General features: G+C 49.6%; 1 protein-coding gene across 3 annotated transcripts in view; it reads right to left on the bottom strand.

Annotated features, from left to right (window-relative positions):
- Positions 1-12260, bottom strand: part of Jakmip1 (janus kinase and microtubule interacting protein 1) — a 124342-nt gene that overhangs the window by 70351 nt on the left and 41731 nt on the right. The gene's annotated exons all lie outside the window — the stretch shown is intronic.

Below are 12260 nucleotides of genomic sequence, written 5' to 3'. Positions count from 1 at the left end.
TGTGGGTGGGGGCTGGGGAGAGGGGCATAAAGCACGGGACATGGCTTCCAGGAGGAGGTGGGCTGAGGCCTCATCAATGCCAGTGCATTGGGCAAGCTGCAGATGCCCAGTGCTGCAGGCCACAGCCCCTGATGCAGCACAGCCTAAGCAGGCAGCCCTGGGCACAGGGAGCCATGCAGACTAGGGAGCCTGGAAGGCTATGATGGAGGCCACCTGAAGTGAAGGCGGCTCCTCTCCAACAGGGACACTGCTTCTCAGTGCCCAGCAGGATCACCCAGGAGTCACCAGCATCCCCATCCCTCACTCCAGAAGGAGGCATTCTGTCTTCAATAAGCATGACCTCCATCAGCTTTGAGTGCGCTATAATTGGAGCTTACTCCACAGTTCATTCCTTGGCCCCCTGACCCGCCTGCCTTCATAACCACAGCAGCTCTCAGAAACCAGCTTCTGCTGCTCAGGTGCACCTGCCACCCTTGCCCTGATGAGCAGGAAGAACTCAACAGAGCAAGCGGCACCTTTTTATTCCACCCTGGAACATGCTCAAGGAACTGACTCGAGATAGTCTGACATGACATCTGGCCATCCATCCCAAAAGCACAATGCTCAGTTCCCAAGAGTCAGTAAGTTACATCAAAGACCTGATAGCAAACTCCAGACATTAATCTAGGGAAAGGTTAATGTCACAAGACCGAAAAGGGCAGGATACAAAGCAGAATATAATTTATGATTCCAATTTTCTATGATACATATATTGGTTCATTCTTTTTATTTGGTTACAAATATTTACTGAGCACCTGCAAGGTGCCAGGCCGTACCCCCAGGGATACAGTGGTGGCCACTCGATGGCCACATCTCCAAAAGGTTATAGGTGATATTTGTTTTCTTCTTTATACTCTTCTAGATAAATCCAAATTTCTATTTCTACTACTTTCAAAAGAAAGCAACGTAGTTTTTTTTTTAAAGGAAGATATTGTGATTTGGACATGAAGGGTCCCCCAAAAGTCCCTGTGCTAATGCAGGAATGTCTGAAAGGGAAGTGAGTGGATTGTGAGAACTGTAACCTAGTCAGAGGATTAATCTATTTGATGGATTAATAATTGGAATGGACTATCTGGGTGGTAAGTGTAGACAGGTGGAGTGGGGCTGGAGGAAGCCGGTGACTAGGGCATGCCCTTGGGGACTGTATCTTGTCCTTGGCTCCTCCTTGCTCTCTATGCTTCCCACCTGCCACGAGCTGAGCAGTTGTTCACCACACACCCTTCCACCACGATGTTCTGCTTCAGCAGTGGAGTCAGCTCACCACAGACTAAACCTCTAAAACCATGAACCAAAATAAACCTTTCCTCCCCTAAGTTGTTCTGGTCAGGTATTTTGGTCACAGCAATGAAAATCTAGCTCAGAAGGCAGGAAAACACCTGCACTTCGTTGAGAAGGACACAAGAAAAGCACTGGGGAGAAAGCAGTTGGGCTGCGTGCCCGCGGCAGTGCCGCTGACAGCCCGCGTGAAGCTGCTCAGCTCCACAGGCCACCAGACATGGCTTCAAGTCCCAGGGCCTGACTATCTCAGGGTGGCTTGGAAGGAAAAGGGGGGGAAAGCAGCAGAAAGGCCACTCTGTGCCTGCTGTCCCGACACAACTGTCAGCCATGGGAGGGCAGGACTTGACCTTTATCTTGGTATGCCCACCTTTGCCCAGCCCAAAGTCCCAGCTCAATGTTCCCAGGACAAATAAACTCCCAGGAGCTGCCACTAAGACTAGAGCTCTCAACAGCATGTCCTCCATATATGCCAGCACAGGACTCAGTGCTGAAATGAAACGGAGCAGGAGCCGAGGCCGTCCAAAATTCTGGGCCACGCTGAGCCCCAGGCCACCAGCCCAAGCCACAGGCATACCATGGCACAACCAGTACCACTCGACATCCCTATCATCAGCCCCAAAGCCGCTGAGCATTCAAAGTCCTTGCCTGCAGGAGAACACAGGCTGTTCTTCTTCCTGGGCTGCACACCATGCCATGACCTGAACCGAGAGCACATGGCCCACTGCTGGCAATGAGCCCACCAGAGGCTCAGCAAGGCACAGTGGAGAGGAACTGCTCAAGGACACAGGAGGAAGAGTCATAGCCAAGAAGAGTCACTCCACAGGAGACACTGAGCACCTAGCCCTCATGCTGGCCTGGGGAATGCCACAGAAGACTAGAGTAGGTCCCAGCTGTCACAGAACTCCCAGTCGGGCCACACAGGCCACCTCCCGCCTCTACACCCCCATACTCATCAGTGGTCATCCATCCCCTCTCCAAAGTCCCTCCAGTGACTCTGGAAACCCCTTCACACTCCCCTCAGGCAGCCACACTTCAGAAAGCACTGACCAATCTCAAGCTAAAAGGAAACCCAGCACAAAAGGGCCCCTCAGAACTTCTGCCCTGAGCTCCTTCGGGTACTCAGAAGCCCCCAGAATGAGTTCTCTCCTTCCCACACAGAGGAGCCCTTTAGAGACTCCAGCCACAACTCCTCCCCAACACACACACACACACACACACACCCCTCTCTTTGGGCAACAAGGCATAAACAGTGAACATCTGATGAGAACATAATACTTATCAGGCACATGACAACCCCTTCAGAGGATGATCTCATTCAATCCTCAGGACATCCTCCTCTGAGGTGGCATGTTCACCTTAAAGGTGAACAAACTGAGGTGGTCAGTGATTGACCATGACCATACAGAAAAGTGTCAGGCTGTGGAGTCAGACAGATGCAGTCACCTGTGATCTGTGTAAGGGCTCTGACTTCTCTGCGCCTCAGTCGCCTCATCTGAGGAACGGAAGGGCCTCTTTTGCTGTGGCACAGTGCCCAGGCCATCGGTGTTCCACAAGCAGTGACTCCCCAGGGCAACAGGGCAAGGTTTTCCAAGTGTGTGGAGCTGGCGGACCAAGACTGCATGCAGCCATGGAGCTCAGAGGGGACAAGGAGGACAGAGGGAGGCAAAGGGAATCTTCACTGGCTGGTGTCCTAGCTATGGGAAACCTGCCTTCCCCACAGGGACCCAGCAGGTTGTGAAGGTGCTTCTTCAAGGGGAAAGAAAAGCGAGTGGACCCGTGCCCAACCAAACCCAGCTCAGGTGAGCTGACGTAGGAGGCATAGGCCTGCCTGCGCTTCTCGCTGGTGCTGCTCCCCACACGCACCCCCCAAGCCCACCTTCCACCTGCCAAATCCTCTCTGGATCCTTCCTGCCTCTCTTTAGCCTTGCCACCTCAGAGTGGATGGGTCCCTGTTCCTCCTTCCCCCAACCATCCACAAGAGGGCGCCTCCCAAAGCAAAAGTCAACCATAACCTACCCCTGCAGAGAAAATAATAACCATATAAACAACCATGGTAATAGCAGACCACCTGCTGTGGCCCCAGGCCCGAGGGGAATGCCAGCCCCACAGGGGAATGCCTTGCCTTTCCCCATGCCCCTCGTCCTGGTGCCTGCTCAACTGTCTGCTTACCCTGCTGAACTCCTCTCTGCCATCTTGTCCTCTGGAGTCTCTAGAAACAACCAGAGTGCCTGGGCCAGTGCAGCTGCTCAGTCACATCCAGAGCCCTCTTAGGATGTCTAGTACTATGAAAACATCATATACCCCACTTCCACATGCACCCCAATGGGCAAAGTTCAGGACACACAAAATCCTTCAATGGACACAGGTTTCCTTAGTCCTTGATACAAATACCACTATCCCACCCCATCCCACCTCCTGTGCAAAGCCAAGTATAACTAGATAAGAACTGGCCCGTGTGTGGATGCCCATGCCAGCTGAACCCCTTCAATATTTCAAGATGGCCTCAGCAAAGTGGTAAGATGCTGAGCATCAAGGGCCTTGGGCCTTGCTCTTGGATAAACAAAGCTGTCTGAAGACCACAGATTCTGAGGTCCAGGGAGATCTTGGCTGGCTGCAGACACCCTTCCATTGCTCATTTCACTCAAGACTGCTGCAGCCTCCCACATGGCAGGCACCATGCTGGGCACAGGGACTGCCCGTGGGATGCTGATGGCCTGTCTTGCTCAATGCTCCTTCCTGGAGATTCCTGTCATCTGCTCTTTCAGTATCTCCATATATAAATCAAGATGAAATAATTTCCGTGGCAACTTAAATATGGCCACAGAGGCTACAATGAGATTTCTCAATGGTCACCACTTTTGTCCCTAGAAAAGTATATAAGATCAATACATTTTCTGCTTTTGCTGGCAGCTTCACCTGCCATCCACACCTGTCACTGTCACCCCAGCCACAGAATCAGCAATCTCTAAAGCTCAGGACCATGCAAAGGGACACAGATGACACAGCAACAACAACAAAAACAAAGGCAAAAGCATGGTGTGAAGAGGCAGAAGAATCGGAGGCAGATTCAGACACAGCAGAGACAGAGGAATATCCGCCTGGGGCTTAAAACAACTGTGACTGAGAGGCCAGAGGCCCCAGTGAAGGAACAGACAGCAGGCAACACGAGGAAGGATGGAAATTCTCAGAAAGAATAAAAAGACATGCTAGCCTCACAGAAATGAAGCTCCCCTTGAGGGATCATTAGTAGACTGGACACAGAGAAAGAGAGAGTGGGCTTACAGGCATGTGGACAGAAGGTTTCCAAACTGGAAAGCAAAGAGAAAAATGACTGGAAAAACAGGGGACGAATATCCCAGGACTGTAGGATGACCACAAAAAGTGTGGCGTACACACAATTAGACTACCAGGAGGACAAGACAGAACCAAGGGAATATCTGAAGCAATGCTATCTGAGAGTTTCCCCAAATTAATGCCAGACTCCAAACACAGATCCACAAAGTAGAGAACCCCACACAGGATAATGCAGCGACGACCAAACAATCGATACTTACGCATATCATTCACACCACAGAAAAACAGAGATGAAGAGAAAATTCCCAAAGAAGCCAAAGAGGGAAAAGCACCTTACCAAAGAGAAGCACAGAAGCAAGACTACGAATGTCATCAGACTTCTCAAGACATCATGCAAGCAAGAGAGAGTAGTGTGAAATATTTTAATGTTTAGAGAACAACAACAACAAACATCAATGTAGAATTCTGTATCCTGTGAAATTATCCTTCAAAGGTGAGGAACCAATAAAAACTTTCTCAGATAAGCAAAAATCAAAAGAATGTGTTACACATGCCTGCCTTGAAAAAAGCTTTTGAAAGAGAAAGATGCATGGTCAAAAGCTCAGATCTAAATAGAAGAAAAAAACAAAACAAAAATACAAAACTTAAAAAAAAAAAAAAAAACAGATCTACATAAAGGGAGGAAGATCTTTAGAGAAGGGGTAACTGAAGGGAAAATAAGTTTTTTAATTTTTTTATCATTAATTGATTTAGCAGGTAATAGTTTGTTCAAGGCAATAAGAGCAACAATGTGTCCGATGATTATAGGATGGATAAGTGAAATGGACACAGCAATGCTACAAGAGGGCCAGGCAGGATACTTTGTTATAAAGTTCCTGCACATCACATGAAATGTCATGTTATTTGAAAGTGGACCTGGACTAGTTATAAACGATATTGCAAACTATAGGGCAACCACTAAAAAATTAAGATGTGCAACTGATATCTTCAAAAGGACAGAAATGGAAATATATTAAAGCCACAGAAAGCAGAAAGAAAGAGAGTGGAAGACAGAAACAGTGACAAAGAACAGGGCAACCAACAGAAAACAATAATTAGCACAGCAGAGATTAACCCAACCCTAGAGGTTATCAGTGTAAATGTTGATGGTCTAAATGCAGAGACTGTCAGAGTCAATCAAAAGACAAGACCCAACTATTTGTTGTCTACAGAAAGCACTGAATTTTAAGACTGGCATGCACAAAGCCAGCCATCTTCTGCACATTCATAGTTAATTAAGGGAAATGAAAGCATGAATTAATTCCCAGCCACTGCTAATCTCTCAGTGTTGACACAAACTCTAAACTACAACCAAAAAAGCAAACCCTACTCCTTCTGATTAAAGAAAGATCACTGTAATAAATTCAATGAGTTATAAAAATTATGCTCAAGGAGCACATTTTGAAACAATGCAGCCCAAGAGAACACAAAGAAATTATAATAATGTATCTAAATGAAAATCACAAAGACAAAGCCCAAGCTGGGAAGAATTCTGAAGTTAGCCAAGCAGAAACTCTTCTTACCCTGTGCTCCTACGCCTTTTATGAGCAGGCCTCCACTCCTGCTCACTGCCATTGCCAGCATCTCCCTCGATCATGAGGACACTGGGACTTGGGGCCACAATTCTCTGTGAAGCTTAAAGGACACAGGACATAAACATTCCATCTCCATATAAAAAGCTGTATGGTGTAGATAGGAGGCGTCCCACCCTTTGTCTCACGGGTGAGACAAAGCAGGAAAGCTTAGGGGTGAAATACCTGGGTTAGGAGAGCCTGGACCTCATCACTGTGTCAATCCTCCACAGGATAACAGGGGGTGACAGAAGGCAAGCAGGGTATGGCTGGAGGAGGGTCCCTGTGGGTATGACTTTGGGGTATCTATTTTGTGAGCTGAGCTTAGCTTTTCTCTGCTTCCTGCTGCCATGTCCCCAACTGCTTTCCTCTGGCCATACCCTTCCACTATGAAGTGCTTTCTTGCCTCGGGCTCAGAGGAATGGAGCTGGCCATCTATGGACTGAGACCTCTGAAACTGTGAGCCTTAGATAAACTTTTAGTCCTCTACATTGTCCTTGTCAAATCTTTTGGTCACAGCAATGATAAAGCTGACAAAAACAAAAGCCTACAGCAAATACTTGTACTCTGAGAGGGAGGGAAGGAGGGGAAAAGGGAATAAGATCAATGTTAAACCCTGTTCCTTAAGAAGCAAATAAAAGGATCTCAAAGAAACCAACCCTTCTCTGCCTGATGGAAGCAGATTCACTGCCCTCTGAAACTCTGTTCCTTCCCTGGGTCTATTTTCCAGCCACAATTTCAATGCCCATAAGTAAGTGGTACGTGGTGGGCAGAGGGAATCTACTTTACCAAGTTTCTTACAGAGATCAAAGGTCTGGGACCATTATTTCCCATCAACACTACATTTTCTGGCCCCTCCACCTCTACAAGTGTGTTCCCTGGAATGTGCTCACCAAATTTCCCATAGGGTTCCCTATACTTCCCAGAGGGTGGCGTCATGTGACTTGACCTGACCCATGAGATATGTGAGTTGTCGTGACTTGTGTCACTTCTGGGCTGCATTATTTAAAAGCCTGCATGACTCTTCCCTTCCCTGGTGCAGAGCCTTTAGAAGCCATGTGTTGAGGTAGCGACAGGTCCAGATCCCTGGAGAGAGCTAGGCCCTGGCTCACCCCCCATAGGAGAGGCCCAGCAGTCCTCTGCCAGAGAATGTGTGAACTAGAACTGACTTTTCTTGGTCCCTTTGTTACTACAGCTTACTCCTCCTGGATTGCTCTTCCTCCTCTTTTCCCCCTACCCACCTTCTTCACAATTCTATTGGGCCCTACCTCCTTAGGGACACTTCTATTGATGTCACTTCCCCACCCCCTAAGTGGGCTGGAGCTTCCCCTGCACTTCCACAGCCGTACTTCCCTTTTTCACAGCCTTAATCACATGGCCTTGGTACTGCCTCTCCTGCCTGTCTGCCCACTCAGAATGGCTGCTCTGTCACAGCCAGGGCTGTTTAGCTTAACTACTAAGAGCCTGGTTCTGTGCCTGCCCCAGAGTGAAGATGGCTGTGAGATAGATTTACACCTGTCCACCCGTGTGGCATAGCATCCACCAAGGCCAGGGAAAGATGGACAAGGCACACTCAGTCATGCCCTCCCCTCCTCCTCCATCAGAGTTGCAAGCCCAGCAGAGGTGGGATGACAGGTCCGTAGATAACCACAGCCCAACTGAAAATGGTAACAGGAATAAACAACTGTGGACCAGAGGCAAGAGAAGTGCCTACCAGCTGGGGGCTCCATGCAGAGGACAGCATCTGACCTGGCCCTGGCAGGAACAGCAGGACCTCGCTCGACAGGAAGGATGGCAGAGGCAGGGCTGATGTGGTTAGGTTTGGGGTAACCAGGGCAGCGCTGCTCAGTCTTCCTGGGGGCCACTCTTCTCCATTCTCAAGCCAGGGTATTAGAGGCTGAATTGTAAAACCCTAGCCCCCAGGACCGCAGAATGTAACTGCATTTGGAGACAGGGTCTTTATGAAGGGAATGGGGCCAGGCACCGTGGTGCATGCCTGTAATCCCAGCCACTCGGAAGGCTGAGACAGGAGGATCGTGAGTTCAAAGTCAGCCTCAGCAACAGTGAGGTGCTAAGCAACTCAGTGAGATCCTGTCTCTAAATAAAATACAAAATAGGGCTGGGGATGTGGCTCAGTGGTCCAGTGCCCCTGAGTTCAATCCCCAGTACAAAAAAAAAAAAAAGACAAAATGGGGTCACTAGGGTGCACCCTTATCCCACCCGGTCTTTATAAAAAAGGAGACTAAAACACATATATAGACGACCAGGCGAGGACACAGGGAGAAGATGAACATCTGCAAGTCCTGTTGACACCTGATCTGATCCTTGATCTCTGGCTTCTACTCTCAGAATTGTGGGTAAACCCTTTCCGCCGTCGAGGCCCCATCCTGTGGGAATCTGTTATGGGAACCCGAGCAGACCAACACAAATGGGATGCAAGCTGAGTGGACTTGCCCCATCCCAGGGATGGACACCTGCCAGGCCCAACCAGGCACAGCCCTTAAAAAATAAAAAAGACACCATATAACAGTACTCTGCAGACTGATATGATCTTGTCTCCTGCATGGCATGGCACCCATCATCACCCTGGGAAGCTGTCTGCTGCCTCACTTTCTGTTTGAGAAAACAGCGCTGAGACCAGTCAGGCTGGACTTGAACCCCATCTTCAAAAGCCTGTTGCAGGGTTCCTCCCAAACCCCATGCCAACAGAATAGCCACTTCTCACTAACATCCTCAAATTGTCACCTAACACCTGGAAGACTGGGTATGGTGGGGACCTTGAAGTGAAGGAGCAGCCTTCAGCCTTACAGAGATGCTCTGAAGGCTCCACGCAGCCCTGTGACTAGACCCCAAACATCAATACCCAGGAGGACGCTGAAGCACTTGTGAAAAATCCTCTGGGAGCAGGAATTAGGGAACAAAGCTGCAATCATAGGCCTATCAGATGTGCTCAGTGTCAGCAAAGTGCAGTCTGCTTAGCCCTCTCTGGGCACTGAAAGGGAGGCCTGTCTTCCATAGTGTATATGTGAGACAACAAGGCGCTACTCCAGTTCATGTGGCCAAAACCAGCTCCTGCCAGGGACCCCTCACTCCGTGGTATGTTTCTTTCCTTCTTCTCTTTGATGGTGATTAGCACCAGTCAAGACCCAAACTAAGGTAAAGAATTAGAATTCTACGAGATGGGAGCTGGGATTGTGGCTCAGAGGTAGAGCACTCGCCTAGCTTGGGCGGGCCCGGGTTCAATCCTCAGCATCATGGGAATAGCCATTCAGTGCCGAGGCAGCTAGAGTGCTGGTGGGAACCAGGCCCTTCTCCCAGCGGGGCAGGAAGCTCCTGTGGCTCACTCAGGCCTTCCAGGGGGCAGCACTGCAGGGGAGTGCACTCTCTCCCTGGCCATGTTCTCATGACCCAAGGAAATGACCACAAGGGGGATCAAACACATTCCCTCAACTGCGGGGACTGGAGATCTAGAAACCACATTTCCCAGACCCCCCTTAGGACTGGGGTTCTGCACTTGACTTAGGTTCCATCAGTCTTTCTTACAGGCTTGAACCCAGGACAAAGGGGAGCCAGTTTGGGGCAAGGCGCCATTTGCTGGTGTGAGCCGGAAGGTGTGGGGGACTCTAGTGTTCTGCCATGGCTTTCTCACCCCTAGCTTGCAGCTAAGGCTGGGGTCAGCCCTGGGACAGGCTCCTGACCCCAGTCCCCAGGGGGGCACAGGTGGCAGCTCCTGAGACGCCAGCCCTGGAGTGTTACCCTGGGGGTCACTCCTGGATCCAGCAGAGTCCTTGCCCTTTCACTTTCCAACCACACTGCATTACATCCCACTGTTTACAGTGGCTCAAAAGAGCAGCTTCTGTTATCTGCACCTGAACACAAGCAAAAGCTGGGGTACCCCAGAACCTGAGTAGAGTTAGATTTAAATTTAATGAAGGAGCAGAAAACAACTATTTTATTCAAGCTCTCTACAAATAGACCCTCTATGCACCTACATGCCACTGGCGAAAGTTCCCATGCTAGAACCTCAGAACCACTGTGGGATGGGGAGTGCTCTCAAGAGCCAGCTCTGGCCTCAGGCCGAGTCAGAATCTTGACTCTACCACTTGTTGGTTGTGTGACCCTAGGGCAGATGACCTGTCCTCTCTGGGCCTCAATTCCCCCTGGAAAACAATGAGGAAATAATACTAATGTTTCCCTCACAGGGCTGCTGCAAGCACAGTGTGAGTCAAGGCTAAGGGGTTCCCTGAAGATGTGGTCTCTGTGGCCTTGACTCCTAGGCCTACTGAGCTCCCTCCTGGTGCTTCCTTCTATCCAGAATACAGCTCCCCACCCACCCCTCCTATTTGTCCTCCAGTGAGGTCAGTACAACCAGACTCCCACACGTGTGCACACACACACATGCACACACAACAGCAAATGCCAGTTCTGTTTTCTTCTGGGCTTCTCTGAAGTCTGGGTACGCTTGCCTGAACTTTAACCTGCTTTGGGCAGTTTCACATGGGCTCAATGATAAGACTTCATTATTCAAACGGCTCCCACCCCAGCTAAGTACTACTGAAAATCTCAGCATCAAAAGGGCATTTCAATGACACTGAGAAACTTCTTGGTATACATTACAGGTGAAGCTATGCCCCCATCAAATGCACGTGTTGAACTCCTAATGTGATGTGATTGAAGAGCACCTTTAAAGATGTGATTAAGGTAAACTGAGCTCAAAAGAGTGGAGCATAACCCAACAGGACTGGTGTCCTTAGAAGAGATTAGGATACAAAGGCAGAGAGGGTGTCATGCAGAGAGCCAGGCAGAGGTCTGGGTGCTGCCTCTACAAGCCAAGGGGCCCAAAGCCTGCACAAAGCACCAGGAGTGGGCCTGCAGAAGGCCCTCCCCACACCTCTGAAGGGACCAGCCCTCCACTCTGGTATTGAACCTCTGGCCTCTCATCTCTTTCTGGTGCTTAAACCACTCAGTCTGTGGCACCATTAGACAGCCCTAGGAAACTCAGAAATTCATTAAGTAATGAGAGCAGGTAAGAAATATTGTCCCATTTTTCTTTGAGACCCATTTCATACATACAAAGAGAGGAAAAACCCCCAATGGAGCAGAACAAAGGCTAGCCACCATCTCCAGCTCACACCTGCGCTGTCCCTGGCTGTCTTTTCCTTTTTTTTTTTGGAGGGGGGAGGGTTGCTATAATCAGCAACACACATCCTTCCACATAAACCCAGTGCACAGGCGATGATGGGCCCCAGCGGAGTGGCTGGCTCAGGGATACCACACCCACTAGGTGACTGGGGTGACTGCCAATGTGCCCCAGGAAATCTGCACTGGCAGCCTTCTCTGGAAGAGAGTGGTCAGCCTGCTCTGTCCACACCCAGCACTGAGGTTCTCGAGCTCCCTTCAGCATGTGAGGTGCCTTCCGGTGGTGTGGACTGGGGGCCTCTGCTAGGGCAGCGTAAGTCCACTTGCAGGGTAGTGGCGGAGACCAACATCAGTGACTCCCAGGGGGCCTTTGTCACCACTATGTGAGTTTTAATCTCCTTTTCATCTGTCTTCTCCAAGACATTTTCCACAATGAAAATGAAACATTTGAAATGCTTTTACATAGAAAACGGATTAGACATGCCCCAGACAACTCAGTAGAAGAGCACTGCTCCCACCTGGTGGAGTTCTTTGGTTATTAAGAAAAACACAAATAAGCAATGGCAATAAAGATCATTAATTTCCCAAGGTCAACTGCAGGCACCTGTCAGGGTCATTTGTGCTCAGAGCCATGCCTGGCATACAGCAGACACTCAAAAATGGTGGCCTCTTTCTTACCCTTTACAGAATCAAAAACAAAGGTTCAAAGAGGATCTTGCCCAAGACCCCCAACCTAAGGAATGCAGAGCCAGGTGCACAGGACCCATCCTGCCTGCATACAGCAGGCCTGGGCCTACCCTCACAGCCAAGGGGGCATACGTGAGGGTGGTAACCTGATCGCTCATGGAGAACAAGAAGCAGCTACCGACATGGAAAGCAGTACTAAGCCCTCCCTGCATC

This window comes from Marmota flaviventris, chromosome 7 (genome assembly GCF_047511675.1).
Source record: "Marmota flaviventris isolate mMarFla1 chromosome 7, mMarFla1.hap1, whole genome shotgun sequence".
In the NCBI taxonomy this organism is placed as follows: Eukaryota; Metazoa; Chordata; class Mammalia; order Rodentia; family Sciuridae; genus Marmota; species Marmota flaviventris.
The sequence above is the reverse complement of the archived record's forward strand: the minus strand, read 5'-3'. Positions and strand labels throughout refer to the sequence as shown.